Source organism: Manacus candei, unplaced genomic scaffold (assembly GCF_025592945.1).
Source record: "Manacus candei isolate 608988 ecotype Guabito, Panama unplaced genomic scaffold, ASM2559294v1 h1tg000050l, whole genome shotgun sequence".
Taxonomy (NCBI): Eukaryota; Metazoa; Chordata; class Aves; order Passeriformes; family Pipridae; genus Manacus; species Manacus candei.
Window position 1 is genome coordinate 33,032,423 of NW_026138098.1, and position 20,996 is coordinate 33,053,418.

General features: G+C 38.4%; 1 protein-coding gene across 7 annotated transcripts in view; it reads right to left on the reverse strand.

Moving 5' to 3' along the window:
- Nucleotides 1-20,996, reverse strand: part of CTNNA3 (catenin alpha 3) — a 443,012-nt gene that overhangs the window by 103,517 nt on the left and 318,499 nt on the right. The window lies entirely within an intron of this gene.

A 20,996-nucleotide genomic window follows, 5' to 3' on the forward strand; every position in this document is an offset into this window, starting at 1 on the left:
TCTTTGACATCAATGTGTTAGGATGTTCATGCTAAATCAAACTCTTACGTGAATAGAAAAAGATGTATTTTTGCCTGGTGTTAAAATTACACTACTAATAATTAAATTTTTGCAATATTCATTGCCTTTACAAAATATATACTTCTTATATATCTTCCACACAATTTATATTTCTGTTGCAGTTCGAGGGGTTTATGGGGGTCACAGCCGGCCGCTCTGTGAAGGTTTTCAGGGCTGGAATCACCCCCCGCCACCCATCCCTCGTGGCAGGGACAGGCGGCGGAGGTACTTAAGCCAGGAGACAGAGACCACACAGGGAATCCAGCAGCAAAGAAGAGCTTTATTCAAATTTCCCGCAGCTTATAAGGGCTGCTTGGTCAAGGATGGATTGGCCACTTGGCTAGCCAATGCAAGGAGACAATATAATAACTATGGCAACACAGAAACCAATGGTAGACAAATGAGTTAACAACTTCCAAACCCTGGCATATTTCTTCTTATTTATAGTAATACACTTGCTGTATTGCTGCATACAATTCTTGGTTTATATGCTATGACATGAGCATTTCTAAGTCTTCCATGAAAATCTGAAACGTTGAAAAAGAGCAAAGATTTCTCTAGAGGAAAGCACCAGGAGAAAATGGTTGCTTAGAGACTGATGGAAGCAACTGTTGGGTTGACATGGTGAGAAATGAAAAGGCAGAGAAATGGAGAAGGGTGCCACTCAAAAGAGAATTACAAAATTCTTCTTTTAAAATAAATTATCTCCCCTTTGTCTTTCTGAACACATAATTTTCCTCAACATTTTTCAAATGGCAATAGTAAAGTTGTATATGTGCTTAACAAACCATTTTTTGATACTCGAATATATCATAATGGGGAAAAAACAAACAAACAAACAAACAACAAAACACCAAAACATTAGCAGAAAGGGCAGAGATAAAGGAGAAAATACTGTGCTAAAGTAGGTAGGATTGGTCCTAAAACCAAAGAGTGACAGACATGAATAAGGGTTCAGATCAAGCTAGAAGACAGTAATGTCAACACTTGGAGAGGGAGCAGTTATGTGCTTTGTTACTATTCCCATCTATACCACAAATATCAAAGGGCATATTGCTTTTTTTCAGGCAAAATAATATAAATATAAAATTTAATTTATGGTACAAAGGGTAATACCATAAAATATAATTTAAAAATATAGCTTGTTTAGAGCTTTAAAGCTTAAACACTTCTTAAAAGCTTTCATATAAGTGTTGGTATTGAATTTCCTTTTCTATACAGATCTGCAGTCTGCTTTGTCTCTCAAGAGAACGTAATACAAGAATATTAGAAATGCATGATGTGAAAGCAATAGATTTGCTCCATCTTCAGAAATACCACTGTGATACTTCCCTTGCACTAAGCCAGGAATTAATTCAGAGCTTACATGGCTCTTGTTAATTCATGTGACTGCCATTTGGTACATCAGTATTAAATTCCATTTTATGTTACACAATAAATGGGACAATCACAGTAACTCAGACAGATAAAACACACAGTTAGGTAATCCTAAATTACATACTGGGTCTCACATGAGTATCTTGAGACTGTGTCTATGCAAAATTCTAGTTCAGTTTATGAAAGTGCTACATTACAGAATGCCTCTGTGAACATGGAATGTCCACGTCACCAATCTCCAAGGTCAGCAGGAAACAAGAAGTTTAATAATGGTGACTTCGTCAGCACTGTTGGCTCAGTCTGTGTGTATTTGGTAACTGTGCCCATGAACTGACACCTCCATGGAAACAGGACATCTTCTTCAGTTCCACCCACACCAAACACTCCACACCCAACTGGGAAAGAAAGGGGCAAGTAAGAAAGTGATCCAGGCACTAACCTGTAGCTTATCTCCCATTTTCCAGGCATCTCTTCCTGTGGGCTTCCACACGAACCAGTTTGTGAATGCGCACAAGGCTGAAGCACTGATGGAAAGAGAGGGCTGATGTGCACAGAATGCAGGAGAAAGGACTAACAAAACCCCACTTCTGCTGCCACAGTTATGTCTAAAATGAAGTAGTATGTCACCATTGTATTGAGTTTAATGTTGTTCAAGCATTGACAGAGATAACTACAGAAGTGGACAGCACGACCTCCACTTGAAGGGCTTTTGTGTGAAGAATACACTGCTCTTTGCTGTTCAGCAAAGACAGCCATTAAAGGGCTTAGTCCTGTGTAAATAGAAAGGCAGGGCTCTTCTGAGATCTACCAAGAAAAATCTCCATAATGGAAAAACACAGTTAACAGGTTATTTTGTATGATAGGAATCTCAAGTGAATTGAGAAAAAAACTTGCACACAGCTTAATGGAAATACTGTATGAATGGAACACATGGTGGAAAAGCTCCCAGTTTCCAAACCCTTCTAAGAGATGCCACAAACAACATTTTTATGGAATAGCAAGCACGGGCCCAGATGCTCAACAGAAATGCAGTCAGACCTTTATGTTGTGGCCTGAGATTCCAACCAGCAATTTTCTTCCAAAAGCCCAAAATAATATCAGGGAATATAAATTAGAATGTGGTGTTATCCTTCCAGATACTGAGTTTCAAAGAAGACAAAGATGGAAGCAGATTTTATTAACTTTATATTGTCCACCCACCTTATACTAGAAAAGCTGTGCAGCATCTTTGCCTGCTACGTCCATACACGGCCACACGTAAGGGGTCACTTGAGAACTTGATGAACGCCATAAATACACCAGAAACTCCCAAGCTCTTGTCAGTGTGACAGAATGCACAGACAATATGCCCACACAACGAGCATAAATGATCTTGTCCCCACACACAAGTACTGCACTGCAGACCTTCTGAATACCACAGCCAACACACAGCCTCTCAACTATGTTCTGAAGCTCTTCCCAGATGAAGCACTTCACAATCAATAAAACCTTGCTTAATTTCATTTTCCCAAAGCACAAACAAGCTTATATATTTGCCTTAGGAGATCTAATGGAAAAGAAAAGAAATCAGCACCGATCACAGTCCAGCTGAGGTGGTTTTAATCTCTATCTTTCTTACAGATGCTTCCTCCTCCTATACAAAATGCATTAGGTCAGCTTCTGATTTTCATCCAAGTATCCTACTTCCCAGAGCAGAAAAGGATGATGACCCATCTCTTTGTCATGAGTCAATGTCCAATGTAAGAGTTAATTGTAACAGTGGATTGATAGATGCTTAAAGAAATTGTCAGATTGCCATGGTCACCACAGCAATTACCGTGAGTGGTGCACTGTACCTTCTGATTTTCCTTTGGGATATTGGTGTTAGTCATAATGGCCAAAAATCATATCTGAGCTGAGCTAACCAATGGATAATAAAGCAGTCTGACAAAGCCATGACTCAGACTGTCTCTGGGACAAAATCAATAGCTCTTCCTTTGAATGTCATCTAAGAAAAAGACAGGTGATGCCCTTCCACTCCACTTGGCACTGATAAGGTCTCAGTTGAAGCACTTTAATTAAAGTTTATCTGCTCAGTTTAAGAAAAAAAGTGAACCAAGTGGAGACACTATAAAAAAAGAAAAAAAAGAAAAATAGTTACTAGAAATTTAAAAAATATAGTATGTGAAGAAGCAATAGAAAACTCAGTTTGGTCTCCCAAAGAAAAGATGGAAAATAAAACATACTTTGCTGCAAGCCCTAAACCTAAGAATGCATGCAGTGATAGTTTAGTCTGACCAAGATGATTTTTATCTTTTACCCTCTGTTGGCATGATAGGATGGGAAACCAAGAAACTTTGTACAAGAAGTCAGCTTCCTTTCAGAAGACTCCTATTCCCTGGATGTGCTACTCAGAAAAGGATTCCAAGTTTTCCAATAATGGCACTACCCAGTATGGCAAAAGACACATGCCCACAGACTCATAATGCTTTGATGAACACCAAAAAGATGTCTGACAGCAAATAATTGTTAATAATTTAGATTTAGCAAGTTCCAGTGCCAAGTTAAGAGAACGAGATGACTAAGTGGAAAGTGCAAGTCCCAGTATACAATTCTCTGCTGTCACTCCTCCTGCATTCAGATTCAAAAAAAAAGTTACATTTAATTCCCACCTTTTTGCTGCATACTGAAGTTCAGACAATACTCAAGGCCAAATCTCCATGAGCAATCTTATGAAATAGATTTTCTTGGCACCTGTGGCTTTTTTAATAGAATATCTACATTCTACAAGCATGACAGTGTTTTAGTCACTATTCAAAAATGAAACCACTGGTAATCACTTAATGTTCAAAGGCCCTGGCAATTTCAAGAGAAGAATTTTTAAGTTAATAGAAAAGTGGAGAAAAATTACTCAGAGCGAGGAAAATGCACATCCTTCCTTCTCTGATTGCATTAACTAAATATACTTTATCTGCCAAAACTCAGTAACTAGATGATAATTGCTAATATTGTTTGTTGCTAATCCATCTGACAACACTGCCATTCTGTCTCACACTAAGAGTGGCATTGACAGGCAGGGCTCCCAGTCATCTGGTATTTACTCAAATGCATTAATGTTTCCAAAATGCTCCGGTGTTAGACACATAACATACAAAGTGCATAAATGTCTACTCTTATGTCCATCTAAAAAAAAGGCAAGGAGGATCCAGAAGGCTAGAGGTTTAAGCTTCACCTCAGTTCCTGAGAAAATTATGGATCAAGGAATGCTCAAGAAAAGCAAAGGAAACTTAGGACTTGATGTGAGAGAAAAAAAAATATTCTCTTCAAAACACTTGAACAAATCGCCTGTGGAGGCCAGAAATTAATTGATGCAGACAAGTGGATGCAAGTGATGTTGTTTTCAGGTGCTAGCTAAAATAAAATATTATTACTTTTGTGGCAGACTTTTTCAGTGCTGTTGAACTACAAAATGTCCCTCTGAAAGGGGAATTGTGATGTCAAGAGAGATCAAATACGGAAGACACATAGATGAGGAGCCTCCTGAGTTAACAGGTATGTCTCATGTTAATGGGTACTAGGCTACAAGGACAGATGTTTCTGAAAGAAGAACACGTCTACAAAATGTGCCAGGGTGTTCCAGGAAGCAGTAGGCTGACTTGGGAAAAAAGTGCAATCTAAGAATCTCCAGTATTGCGGGACATCAGAGCAGAAATCCAGTGTCTATCACAAGCAGGGAGCTGGAGGCTGCAAGACAAAAGCTACAAGACAACAGAAGAATAAAGATAGAAGATGGCTGTGGGCAGTGAAAAGAGGGAATAGCATAAAGGCATCCCCTTAGGCAAGGTTTTTCAGGACCTACCATTATCTGTGCAAGTCCTTATAGACTACTTTCAAGGGAAAAGAGACACAATGCTTTATGTTTTTAGGAACTTGTAGTCTGAAACACTGGCTTCAGTTCTGTTCCCAGAAAATACTAACTGAAGTGTGTATTTCTTTTGGATTTTACCTTAGGGTGAACAAAGTATTGACAGAGCTGGCAGCTTCTCCTTAAGGTTCATTTTCATTTACACATGCATGAATGATTCCAAGATGTTAGTATTTAAACTCAAGAAAGCTAAGGAAAAAAAAACCAAACAACCCACACAATAAAACCAAATGCACCTAAAACCCCCTGCCACCTCACCACCAAAACAGACTCTGGAAACTAGAATATTTCCTAAAGGGAGTATCTATTAATTACAGAGTTAGCAGTCCAAAATTATCAGTTTAACCAGCTGATGAAGGTTTCAAATTACAGAAAATTTCTCTCCCTGCATGAGTGAGAATCATACAACAATATGAATCCCTTCCAGAGTTTAATTTCTTTCCCTCATTCATTTTAACATGATTACAATAAGATTTGGTTGGTTTGAGATGCTAACTGCTTATACTTCAATCCTTACCCTCCATTTCCTGGGCACAAAATTCAGCCTACAGACAGGTTCCTGGATTGTCAGCTTCCCCATTTGGCTGATGTACTCCAGGATCTTAGGGAAATGAAGGAATCATGATCTTAGACTCTCAGTATGTTTCAGTTTCTCTCCTTACCTAAAGCTTTACACAAGCCAAGTTTGGAGAGCTCTGCAGACAGAGCACTGCAGAAGCACAGAGGCCAACCTGATATCTAGGTAATACTCTTCAATAGTCTGTAATGTGCTGCTGACTTTGTAGGACCAGGAGGGAAAAATAAGGAATTGGAAGTGGTAGCAGGACAGGAAAGAGGAGACAATGGGGAAGTAAACGAAACAGAGCATTCTTGCTTAATCCTTGGAAATCACCATAACCACAAATCGTGTTTGCAATATGCCCCCTCTCCCTTTTCTACTGCTGCTAAGTTCCAGAATGCACATAGCAAATTTCACTCAGATTAGCCATGTCTCAGCTATGAACCCAGGTAATTATAATGTTAATAACCCAGGTAATTATTACGTTAATACCATTCTTTCCTAAAAGAGCATTCTCTTCACTGAAGCAGCTATAACCAAAATACAACGTAATTTGCCTTCCAAACAAATTCAACAACTTCAGCTTCTTGAAGTGCAGTGGAATACACCCTTTCAACCTTAATCTGACCACGTTAACCCCTCATCACAATGACCAGAATGCCATTTGGCCCAGGCAAGGCAACAATGGCCTAGAAGACCTTTTTGCATCTCAGCTACTGCAGAGAGACTGATCCTTCAAAGTGAACTTATGTTGGAATTCTCATGGTACATGTACATCCCGGCCTAGTGGAGCGTGTTCCTGCCTGCGGCACGGGGGGCTGGAACTAGATGAGTTTTGGACCACTCTATGATTCCATGATCTCTTACATCTGATCACAAATATGGGGACTGATGCACAGTCCCCCTTTCCTCTTCCACAGCCAGTAGTACTTGAACAGACGTGCTTTGTACACCCAGCTTTGCTAAACTGTTCTAAAAAGTAGCTCATACATTTCGAATACATTTACACCTAATACAGCAAGAGCTTCCAGACAGATCCTAGAAACCATGAGTTAATCAGCACACATCCCTCACCCCCTACTTAAATTATAGGAATTTAAGTTTTAGTGAGCATGGCATGCTGGAAGAACATTCCCAGACAACCTCAGCTGTACATTAACAGGTTAATTGACTGTGGCCTTGCACTTCTTTACTGAGGTGTGAGGATGGTAAATAAGTGATAACAGTCAAAATGAAACAGTTGAGGATCGGGGCAGGAAGGACAGGGAATCACTGCAAGGATAATGAGAGTCACCAGAATAAAGAACCTCAGAGAGGTTGTTCTTGGTCTCAGTGCAATATGGACCCAGCTGCGAGCAGCAGGTTGGACCAGACCTTCATGTCCCTTCCTACCACAATGATTTTGATTCTGTGATACAGAGGGAAAAAACCAGTAAGAATTGCCAGCCAAAAGGGGCATGGGCTAAGGCTGATGTATCAGGTTCCCCAGATTACTGAAATACACCTCTTCTGCATCAGCAAGGCCTTTCACAGATTTTGTCATAAAATTGTTCAGAACATTTGCCACCAACTGTCAGCCTTAACTTAGACTTTTCTTTTGAGCTAGTTATCTTAGACATAATAATTACTTTTCACTCTTCACTTTAGCTACTGGATAATGGAGAATTATTTGCCTTACAAAATAATCCTGTCACATTTTTTCTTAGTATGTGGCTGTCAGTTTAAAAAATACCAGGATAACCATTTTCTTTATACTCATCTGGGCCCGTTTCCTTCATTTCCACTGCAATGCACAACCAGAGCATTCATTACTCTCCTCAGAACATTCCCTCCCAAAAAATACAAGAGACACTTTCCCTTTCATCCTCCTTTATAAACCTCAGGTAAAAATTCTGGGAAGCTTTTTTTTTCCAGTAGATGAACTGCAAAAGGGGAGAGACTTTTCTTGGCAACTTGTTCATTTGTTTCTTCATTCCCATTAGCTTTTCAGCAGCCTGCTAGAACTGAATTCTCTGTAGGAGAATTCTTAACTACAAGAGAGGATTTTCCTCTCTTATATGAGCAGAAGAGCAGACGACTGTGTCACATGAAGAATGCTCCACAAGCTTTTGCTTGGTGTTTTGTGTGCTGCCTGCCCATTTTGAATGCAGAGTTGCCTACACACCTGATTAATTAAAGCAGATAAAAGCTACCATAACAAACCAAAACCAAAACAAAGCAAAAAACAACAGCAAAAAACCCCCAACCAACCAAAAAGAGTTGTATTCTTACTGCCTTGGAAGTTGAGATTCAATTTTCCATATCGTTTGCTCTGCCAAAGGAGAAGAACTGAAGCCTGCATTTTTATTGCCTCAGGTGAAATATGAGTTGGCCCTAAACAGGGAATAAATAAATTTGTTTTCTGCCCTTCTGTGGCTGGGAAATGGAAAATTTATCGGTGCTTTCTAAATTCTGCATTCAAAATCCAAATCTAGCTAAAATATTACCTAACTTCATGAAAATATCTCTTAAAAACCCAGAAAGGCCTCGATAAATCATAAATCTTTAAGACTAAAATGGCAAAGGCAATGTTTTCAGAGTAACAGATTATCTAAAGGAATTAGTTTATGCCAGAAATTACACAGAGTCTTGTCTCATTGGAAATGAAAGTCTTTCAAACAGAGAAATAACTAGCCAGGTTAGAGGGAAATAATTCACAGCATGCATCTTAAAAATCAATGCATAGCTGATATCCTGGTTCATAATTTCAGGGCGGATTCTACAGAATGAAGAGCTGGCAATCTTCCCATTTTGGACCAAACAGCATCAAAAGAAATTTGCAGTTATTGGGGAATACTCAGTGTCTTGTTTTGTATCAGTTGGAAGATCTGGTCAATTTGTCACCTTCAAAAGATTTCATTTCCTCAGTTGGAGAGAGAGGGGGAATTAAAAAATGGGAAAATGTATCAACTATTTCCTTTTGCTAGATTAGTCATGCAAAACTGGGAGATTTTTGCATTACCTGTTTTACAGTGTGTGCAACAAAGCAGAACCTATTATGTTAAATGGTGGCTACTTTATGGCTATAAAATATTGTCAAAAGATAATAACCATCTGCCACTCCTAGATAATTGTTCAGGTGAAAACACTGACTTTATGATAATATTATCTTGTAACAGCTTTATATCTGCTACAGTGAGAATCTGATGAACACATAATAATGCTGTTTGACACAACAGCCAACCCCCAGACAGGGTAAGTGTTAACAGGTAGAAAACATTTAACTGACAAGAAACAATTTGGGATAGGAAACTCTGAAGTCTCCCTACAAAAATGGCAACTTCTAAGCTGTGATAAATTTGTCAGTTTTCCTGGTGGATACTCCTCTGCAAATTGTGTTGTTTACTGTTGAAAATAGTTACCTCTCCCTTGCAGAGGGGAGAGCTGCCTTTTCACTAGACCAGCTTTTTCACTGAAGTCTAAGCTGGTATAATTTTTGTTGATGGTGAGGGGGGCTGGTGTTGCTGTTTTGTTTTTGACTTTTGGGGGTTTTATAAGAGTTAAAGTTTGGGGGGTTTAGTTTTAAGTTTATTTACACTACCATGAACCAAATTTATGGGACCAAATTGGAAGTATCTGCTAAACTTACAGACAAGAGAAGTCCGGACACTTAAGTCAGACCTTGTGCACCCCACAATTTCAATTAGACGCTCTCTTTTATGTCAAACTTTTTTTTTCCTCCCATGCCATGCTAATAGGCCTACATCCTGTCCAGCTGCTGGAGGTTCCAAAGGGTAGGCTGCCTTTGGATTATCAAGAAAACCTCCTTAGTATCCTACTGCTTGCAATCAAGTGCTCAAGAGGGGACCTTAAGGGAACACATTACGTTTGACAATCAGCCTTTGCTTATCTTGTGCACATAAGTAAGTCTGTTTTCTCAAGTTCCATTTTAAAGAACACATGGATTTGACAAGATGCACACAGCCAGCCTGGGTCACCAACTTCCAATAGTAAAAGCATAATTAGAAGTTACTACAACACAGCTTGAGCCTGCTCTCCCAGATAAACATTTTGTATCTTATCCTTGAAACAGAGAGTGGGGCATTCTGCACCACAGGAGCACTGTCACCATGAACTCTGTCATTGACCAAAATCTTCCCTTAACATTTGGTTGTGCTTATTTTCAAAACATTTTTTGAGACACTTGTAGATGTTTCCAGTAGGCCTCATTACAACAAGCAAACAAATCAGTTCCTGCAAAGCTGCACAAAACCATGAAAAGTTACCACCACAGCTACAGCTGGAAAGCCATTAGCAACCAGGCTGTTAAGGAATAAATACAAAAAATTAATCCCAGTCTGCATCAAACCCATGCATCTTAGACCATGCTCCAAAGGCTGCCAAATCTCAACTCAGCCAGATCACATCCAAAGGCATCAGCCTTCAAAACTCTTGAAGAAGATGCCAGGAGTTTGCAAAGCTTGTGATGAGAAACAAATCTCACCACTAACTAGGCCTCAGCAACGACTTACTGATGATCAGTAAGAAGTGAGCTGGAATTCCACATGAAATTTCCATTTCTGAATTGGAAACAAATATTAATTTGAAACAGCAGGTTTTCACAGGACAACACTTGACAAAACTTGACAATATTTCCCAAAATCAGCCTGTGATGCGTGGTCAAAACTGGTGGCTAGGACATGGCACACCTAAACAACAGTCCCTGAGAACACATCAATACCTAAGAAGTGTAACACCATTAAAATGTTTGCCCCTGAACCTAAGTCATCAATGTGGCAAGAGCAATTTGCATTTAGATCAGTGCATCTTCTCGGACAAGGAAATGGATCCCAAAGGGAGGTAGGAGACAGCCCTAGATTTTTGATTAAACCAAAATGAATACCATGAGCATCAACAAATTTCCAGGAAGAAGACATTCCTTTAAAGGGAAGTGAAAATGAATTGTTGAGTTGTTAGTTGTGATGTGTAGCATAAATCAAGTTTGATAATAGGGTAGAAACAATTGATTACCATGGTGATAAATCTGGGGGATTTGGTAGGAATCGGTGGAAACAGAAACCTGCATATAGTATTTCTACTGGACAGACTTGTACAAATTTTTACATAAAACAGAACTGAGAGAGACTGGAATATGACATAATTAAGGAAAGTCTGAATAGCTCTGTAGAGTAGAAAGCCCTGTACCACAGACTGGAGGCACCAGCAAAGAGTGAGATAAGTAATTCATTTGACAACTGAAGACTGAATTTCCAAAAGGCTTTCAAACCACTTGTTGCCTAAAGAAATTCAGGGAGAAAAAAAAACTCCGAGACAATTAGTTTTGGAGGTGAGATAAGGAAAGGATTTTAATTTGTGCCTAGACACAAAGATTACAACCCCTCCCTCTGTAGAGATGTTACAATTTATAATATTGTCTGTCCAATCCCAGATGTTTCCACCCTCGGTCCGCCCCTGGGGAATTGGGGTTGGGGACTTTTCAAGACCTCCTTTTCATCAACCATCATCTTCTTCAGAGTATAAGGGGCATATATTCACCCAGTTCTTGACTGTACTTTTGTGGTTTAGGCCAAGGTACAAGTGTTCTCTAAACAAAATAGGCCTACTTTGACAAGAGACTAAACATTTCTACTGGAATTCAGGGGTAGAATTGATATGGGGAGCATGGAATGGGGTGATAGGGTTGGGGAATGTGTGTAGTTATTATGCTAAGGGTAAAGGAATAAATGCTGCTGCTGCTTCTAAATCTACTTCTACTATATAACTACTTATAGAGCTTATAAAAAAATAGGAAAATCAAAAAACCAGATGGACCTTAAGGCATCACACTCTGGAAAACTCCAAGATGGTACGGGATAAGATGACAGATTTTCCAGTGTTACTTCTTACAAAACAAAACAAGGGGTAGAAATAAGCAGACAGTTTTCCCAACTTCATAAGCCAGGGATCAGCTCTGAAATAGTGCAATGCAATAATTTCAAAAATAAAATTAAAAGAGAGTATTGAAGTAACAAAGGACAGAATCTTTTTCTTTTGTCTTTTGTCATTTCAGGTATTCAAAGTTGACAACAAAGAATTGAAGATGGTATCACAGTACCAAGTGATCAGTCAATAAAGCAGACCAGTTCAATGCCAACAAACGTTAAATATATATAGTGAAAAAACAGTCTATATGCCATACTGAGTTATAAATTAGTTACTAGTGTTAAGAATAGATATTTCTGAAGTTAATTAAGAAAACACTAGAGGTACACTAGTTCAACAATAACTAAAAGGCAAATAATAAGGGTAGGATTTCTCAAGACCTGACAGTAAAGAAACATCTAAGATGCTGCATATAGTTCTTGTCCTTACTTCCATCTAAAAATATCCATTTAGATATCAGTTTAGCAGGATAAAACCCCTACTTCTTCACAAGATACATCTCTACATTGTTGAAATAATGGTTATTATAATGTTATGGAAGACAAAGTGTTTAAAAGAAAGAGGAGGGAAAGGTAGAGGATGTTCCCAGCAAGAGCAAAAATGGTATGATGTTTCTGACAGAACTTCCAGGTGGGTCATTAAACTGCTAAAAGCTATTCCAGCAGAAGCAAACTTTGCATGCTCAGTGACACACATCCAGCCTTTAGTCTTGATCAGAAAGGGAAAAATTCAAAGTCATGGTTCTCAATCCAGGTGAGAATCAGGAAGAGGAAGCTTGACCCTTTTAAGTTTTGTGAATTTATATTTATCCAGAAGCACATTACAGTCAGGCCGAACAATCTTGATATAAAAGGTATTGAAACCCACCACTTAATTTACCTTCCTGTTTGAATGCCATTTCACCCTAAGCAAGTGCAAACATCTCTACTTAGATTCTTACGTTTAATCTCTTCCAAAAAGCATGACATGTATTTTGCTGTTGCAGGTGCCAAAAAGCCAGCATGAAAAGCTTATAATCTTAAGTCTCTGAATAGCATCTTGGTTTTTTTTTCCCTGATCTCCATAGGTATGCTAGGGGTCAACCTGTAATTGGCAATTTTTGTGATGCATTCATCTGTAAACATGCTACATGGACTGGAAAAGTGGTAATAAACTGAATCAGAACTTTAAACCATTGATGGAAAACAAATTGTATCAACAGAGATAAGCAAGACAGAAATCTGAATCATTCCCTTACTCCTTGCTCAAGTACTGGCAGTACATTTTGCAGTTTACCTTGAGTGACTTCAACCGTTCAGATTGCCATCTTAATAACTGCAGCTGTCCAAAGTGACTTGAAACATGAGCCTGATCAAAATCTAAAATTTAATGCTATAAGTACTTACATGCCTTATGATACATTGAAGTGCTATTCATCAAGTGCTGTTTTTTTAACATAATACAAGATGTAGTAATGTTACAAAGTAAAAAGAAGGGTGATCTCAGCTCTCCAAACAAGCACTAGGGAGCACCTTAGATCTCTTAATCCCAGAGTCCTGACTAAGAGCATTTCAGTATCCAAAAAGGAGAAAATTATTGTATTAGTAAATGGGCATTATTACAGTGTTTTTCTTTGTAAGCAGTAAACAGAATGTTCTCCCACCCAGAAATAACGTTTGGTTATTGGGGTTTGGGATTTTTTTATTTTTTTTTTTGCGGGGGGGGGGGCATAAACTAAAAGCATTTCTTAAGGAATGCCTGTCTCTCTTTTGTGTTCTAGAACATGAAAAACATTCTAGTGTGATTGCAGTTTAAAAAACAGTTCAACAGGAACCAGAGCACGAGCTCCACCTTCCTCCAGGAAAACCTCAGGGCTATCCACTATGATCCAAATCACATTCACCAAGTAACACATAAGAGGCACTGGGCAACAAATTCCACTGCTTACCCATGACCTGGGCACTAATACCAGGACCCATGAGGCTCCACTGACCCTCAGAACTCATCCAGGAACAGACCCTCCAACCCAGGCCTAAAAACCTCCCACACTGTCCAGCAGCAGAAACCAGCAGGGACAAGGAACAAGGTGAATTTTCCATGGTAACAGAATCAACAGGCCCAAGATTTTGCGACTCATGCTTACGTGTGTACTCACAAAAACAAAGCAGGACGTCTTTGTGCAGGTAAGTGGTACACAAACATAGGTACAATTTGCACAAGATTTTTAAATAAAACCTTCACGTGGAATTTAAAGAAGAACATCCATGTTCCAACAGCGCATTGGTCTCTGCCGGCTTTGGCAAAGGAAGGAAATCTTAGAAGGCAACTGCTTAATCTGGCTATAGCAGTAGAGATGGCCACAGGTGACCCTCCCATGTGGACTTCATTCCACTGTGTCACACAGCTCAGTACTTCAAGCTGAAGACAAACAGTCACTTATTACATTTGATACGAAACGGACTCATTCTATGCTTTTGGAGATCTGAAGTTTTAAAAGCTGGTATTCCATAATCAGCCTTGGTTTTGTTTTCCTTCAGGGGTTAACAAAAAAGCAACCACTTAATAGAAACAATCTCACCAAAACAGAGTTCTGGGTTCATATAATCTGCTCAACTGTAACAGTCACAGGTGAAGTCATACTGCATAAAATAAAAATTACTATTGTAAAAACATATTATAAAATAGTAAAAATTGAGATGGCAGATCTTTACCCAGTCATTCAAACCCAGTTCAGGCATTCAATCCCACACATACAAATACACGACCACACAATCACTCCTATAAGTGCAGTGATGCGTGACTTGAAGTGAACAGCCTTAACATTGTGTTCACAGCTCTGATGAATTCACAGTACTTGTTATAGAGTACTACAACAGCAAAGTTACTGCAAATATCTGAAGTAGCTAAGTTTGAGGTGTTCAAACAGTCCTAGCTCTCCCTGCAACATAGCAATTTGCTGGGAGATACAGGTAGGAGATCTCACACTCCTTAAAATCTGCTGGGTGGTTCTCCCAGTGCAACGGAGGAAAATTTTCACTCCCCAGACTTGCTCCTCTAACACAACAGTTGGTGCTCACTGACAAATATTTTAAATGGAAGAAAAAAAAAGCCTAAGAGGCAAAAGGTGAAGCACCCAAGATAACGAAATAAAGTTCTAATCTGCTTAGCTCAGATTGCATCCAACACTTCGTATCTGACTTAAACACAACTATGTATTTTGACAAAAACCAAGTGATCAGTAAAGCATAAAAAGTTTTGCCTGTAGAAACACCTGAACTGCAATAACCTCAGACTGGTACCTTCCATAATGCAGGCTAAGTGTAGCTGTTCAGCAAGATGAAAACTAACATACATTCCTAAGTCACTGAATAAAACCACAACAGAATAAAGTGCATCCAAAAAAAAAAATAAAAGGAGAGATGTCATACACTGTTTCTGTTTGCAAATGGTTCCCCTAAATTAGCAGACAAAGCATTGAAGTTTTATAGCCTTACCCACATGCACTGGCGTGTTAGGAAGGCTTTTCTGTTTGGTTTTAATGACAATATGAGGACAGAAGGAAATTCTATAAGTTTTAGAATATAATCTTCAAACGAAAGAAATTGGAAGATTTCAGGGTGGGAGTGGAAGAAAAAGGGATTTTTTCAGTGGAAATGCACAGTAATAGAGAAGTGAGGAAATTTAGGAATAAAATGCAAAAAAATCACATATAAAATGGTTCCTAAACTTTGAAATGCTACAACACTGGATACAACCTTCAGAATTTTTAACCTGAGTTTCAGCAGTTGGCATTAAATAATTTTCTGAACGTACCTAAAACTTCCAGTGTAATATCAGTAGGGATGATCAGGCTTTCACAGAACTGCAGCAGTAATTTTCAAAGGGCACCTAGACAATGTAGAGATTGTCTTCCACCTCTTCCACTAAACTTTAACAACAGTTTCAGCACTTCTGAATGTTCTGCCATTTGCATCTATCCATGTTATTTACAGTGACCATGATTATCAATGGCACCTGTACAAAGAGCTCTTGCCCTGTTTAGCCTCATACCTGTAGCAATTTTTAACATGTAAAAATGCCTATTGATCATCAAAGGAGACAGTAGAAGGAAGAACTCAATAAATAGGTCACTGATTTTCAAAATTTTTGGTAAGATCAGAATCACAATTCAACAACACTGATGCCATCAGTATATGGCAATAACTAGTTGCACAAGTTCCCAGTTAGCAGAGGATGCCAACACTCCATGTGACACATATGTCACACTCTCTAGTACTGTCACAAAAGCACAAAATACAGTGTCTCCAGACACTGCTTTAGTGCAGTGAAGGACAGGGGATGCCACAAGAACTAGAACCTGTGTTTTGGCAAGTGAGCATGATATACAGTGAGCTGAAAAACTATCCAGATCTAATGTTCATTCCCCTTCCAGTCGTCATCTATCCAGAATTTATCACTCTATACAAACCAAAGGGGCAGCCAACAGTTCTTTTGATCACCCAAACCTTCTGACAATGAAGCTGAGGAAAATAAAATCAGTCATTACAGTAAAAAAAATAAAAATCTACATGTCTGAGTGTTCATATTAAAAAAAAAAATCTAAGCACAAGGCAATTTAAGAACATGCAAATGAATACACATCAGACATGAACACTGTTAACAAGTTTTTTTCTCTGATATTAACTAACTTGTTTATGGTACAATGTTTCCCTACCCCACCACCAACTTACTTATGGAACTTCATTATTTACCAATTCCTGCAGTTATGAAATAATTGATACATATCAAAAATTAAGAATTCACTCAATGTTATTCCAGCACAACATGACCTCAACACAAAGAATAACCCATGTTTTAACACCTCCTTTCCTCTCACCCCTCCATCCACAAGCAGAATGTCAGGAGCTGGAACAGAGACTGCCATTTTAGGGATGCCATTTTCAGTGCTGGTCTGTGCCCATCAGTGTGAGCCATCACAGATCCTAAAAGAACCACGACCTCCTGGTAGCACAGAGGAGAACACACTGAATTATGTTAATTACTTGTGGTGCTCAGCATCCTTCTCTCTCAAAAAGTCATAAATTAAGCTAGTTTTAACTGGAAGTTTGCTGCTTTGTTTCATACAAGAAAAAGGGGGTTTATACCAAAAGCCCAAAGTTTTCTCCTCCCTTCAAATTTAACAAAGACATTAACAACCCCTTCTCATCTTGGCCTGTTTCCATCCTCTGACTCTAATGGCAAGTATAAATTATTGTTTCAGATTATCTGAGGTTCCAAAATAATTATATATATATATATATATATATAAAAGAAAAAAGCAGCACTGGGTAGTCTACAACACCATGAATATGATATGAATATGATAACATTAAAAGGACAGGCAGCATAAAGAAAGTTATTTCTTAAGAATACCTTGATACAGAATGTCACACTGAATAATAAAGAACAACAGTTCAAGAACAGGGTAACTACTAAAGGGCAGAGATAAGGAAGAATGTGTAGCATTCAGAGAATATTACAAAAACTGAAAGTGTAGCTGCATATAATTGCATTAAGGGATGTTAAAAGGCAAAAGAACCAAAAGGACAGCAGTTTGGTTTTTTTTAATGTATGACTGATTTCAAGTAATTTTGAAGAAATAAAGGAAAGGTCTGCCTTTATTATATGAAATTGGATAATGCTAGAGATCTACAGATTTTAAAAACCGAGCTACCAACAGGAAATACATCAGTCTGGAATATCAAGGGGAGAATTAATAAAATTTATATTAGTCTAATCTCAAAAAGGTTTTTCTGTATTTAGGAGAGAATGACTGCATCGTCCAGAACAAGCACTGACACTCTCCCAAATACCTCTAAAATGAGCCTATCTCTGCCCACTGAGTACTGAAGAAAAACAAGGGAGTCTAGGCTTAATAATCTATTCAGCTGTATGTTGAAGAATAAATGTTCATCAGGCTTTGAAAAAAAAAAAAAAAAAAAACCAGAGAGAATTATATAAAAAGGCTGTAAATTCATAACTTAAGTTCTGATAAGGATAAACTGTCATAAGATTAACTGAACTGCTCAGTGCAATCAATTGTACCCATGAGTCAAGGGGAGTAAGAGAAAAAACAGCTGTACCAAACTTAAATCAGCAATTTTATGCAATCAATTATAAACAAACATTAACAGACAGCCTACAAGGAACACCAACAATGTACACAGAAATAGCTGAGACAAAAGCTCATCTCACACAACTCTTCCAAAGGATGCAAAAAATCCCAAACTAACCATTAAAAACCCATAACAGCTTGGAGAAGAACATTACCAACCAGAAACGGAGCTGCTGAGCAATCCAGCCAAGGATGAGTCTAACAACCCAAGAGGTTTCTGCCAGGGACCTCTTCTAAAAGTATTCAACAACTGGTTTAGTACTACATAGAAATCATAAAGCACAGGGTCCCCATTCCCCACTACTCCCCAAAAATATCTTACAGAAATACACTTACATGAAGCTACTGTTAATTGCTCTGATTCAGATCAACTGCATTCTTCTTCCAGAGACACAACTGAGAGAAGGGATTTGCCAGGCAGAGTTTCTTTAACATTTCATTGCAGCAGATTAATACTACTTAAGTGTTGCATTGCTCAAGCTTTGCTATACAATACTTAAGACCAAATTAAAGATTTGGATCACATAAACTGAAGAAGTTTCAAGTGAAATTTCTGTAGGAAATAGTTTGTACTCTGCTGTAGTAGACAATCTCTAGATTTTCCTTCTAATTTCTGTTAGTCTTTGTGTTCTTCTATTCTGTCATTTTGTACATGTTATCTCCCATGATAATAAAGTCCATCTGACCCCCTGCTTCCTAATCAGTTACTGAAGATCTCTCACAACTGTACAAACTGCAGCAGCAGCTGGGGCTCCAGACCTGCAACTATAAATGTGAGGGAAAGAAGTGAAGGCGCATATTTGTTCCCTCTGTGTTATCAGTAAATTACTTCCCTATAACCAGGCCTGTGGACAAAATAAAGAGGGTAGGTTCTTTTTTCCTGTTTATTTTTGCTGGTGTTCAACTGAGGAAGCTTTGCTGAAATCAAATAAAAGCTACAAAAAAAAAGCAGAAAAAAAAAATGTGGTCTCTTAGCTCTTGTTGGTGGCAATAAGACTACTGGCACCCACAAAAACTGCTTTCTTCAACAGCTTTACAGAAACATCCAACCTTCTACTGCTTTCCATTAACTAAAAAGAGTTTCTTATGGCACACACTAACACTGCAGTATCACAGTTTACCATTATGCTTGAAAGACTTAACAAATTCTTAGATTTCAAGGGAAGGATTATGAGACTGGAAACAAATTTCTAGACTGCACAATTTCAGACTTTTAGGGAATTCCTTGCACATTCCACACTTGGAGTGTAATCTTCTCAACTTCATTCAGTGGAAGAGACCTGCAACGTTTCCCTGGATCTCCCCTGAAAGTCTGTACATCACATCACACTTGAACAAGAGAACTATAGGAAGGTGGATTATGGCTCTTCTCCCTCTTTCCAGAAGTCACTGATTTGTGCCGACTCTTCACTTAAAGCATTATTCCCTTTTGTCTACTCAGGTTAGCTTGAATGATGTTTAGCCTCACCAAAGAACTTCCTTAGCAGTCGCACAAGTCTTCATCTATATAAGACACTTCAGTCCAATTCTTGTAAGAAGCTGAATTGTGGGGCACCCGTGTCCACATTACAGAATATTTTTCTGCTCACAAGGCTACAATTGGCAGATTCTCCAGATTCTACTGCAGATTGATTTGCCCATGTCCACGTTTACCATTATCAGTTTAGCAGTGGAAAACTGCACAGGGGAGTCACACAAACCCTTACCTGAGGCAGACATGTAAGTCATTGCACTCCCTGTATCACTCCATCAGGTAAATGGCAAGGAACAGAATTTCTGGTAGAGAGACAGCAAACTGGACAAAACAATCCCAGCACCTAATGACTTATTACACATTTACCTTTAAAGAAATTACAATTCAAGGTGTTGAGGAGATGACAAGAGACGAAATGCACTTTAGACAAATTGTTTTTTAAGAAGGTATGTGAAAGGGCAGAGAGCAGAGATGTAACTACACAACAGGAAAGGTTCTCTGTTATTTGCATACACTTGCATACATTTCAGGATGGGGATTTAGTCACAAATGAGGAGGGATGAGAAAAGAAATGAACAGGGAAATGTTTTTATGAAAATATGGAACTTCCATTTGGGCAGAAGAGGAGTTACTATTATAAGGATTTAAGCATAGTGATATTAGGAATATGACAGACCAAAACTCAAGGCAGCATAGGGGAGGTTGGAGAGAAGGCCCAGCAAATGAAATAATTACAGTTTGGGCAAGGACATTAAGACTAGGACAGCAAAGCAGCACAGGGGTCTGCCATGCAAGCTTTTCAAGAAGACAACAGAAAGGAAAAAAAACCACAGGTCCTGAGAATTTGGTATATATAAACACACTTTTGATGCTTTTCTCACCTGTACCATCCTTGTAAGAATTGAGTTAACTCAGGGACTAAAAGATCTAAGTCTTCTCTTACTGGTTTTCTCACATGTGATAATACTAAAATTGACTGCAATTAACATGTCACTGCAATTGCACACCATTATCAGGAGCAGAAAACATCCATACAAAAGAAGGAAATACCAACATTTCAGATTTTCCATCTATATCCAGCAGGTTTATTAAGGCACTTAATTATTAAAATAACACAGAAGAATCAACATCATAAACTATGTTTCCAGCCTAAGTGTAGGAGCAGACAATAAAGAGTCAGTTTATGAGAGCAGAGCTGAGGATAAAACTTAGGATTTACAAACATAAATGAAATTACAAGCATAACAGAACTAGTTTCCTGGAAATTCATGCATCAAATGCAACAGCACATTTTAATTTATGAATCTGGAGATTTCACATCGTCGTGATAAATGGATGACAGTAATTTTTAAACCTAATGTCAGTGGGTTGTAAAGATTAATACCCACATTCTTCCTTGCATAAATTAACTATCCAAAACCGATAGGCTGAGACTGATTCTCTGTTCTTACGAGGTGTAACAAATCTACGAACAGCAGTACCATCATTTATAATGTCTCATAATTGCAATGACATTTTCTATACAAGTCATTAACTCTTGCTCTCCCTTATAAGGAGTAGACCTCCA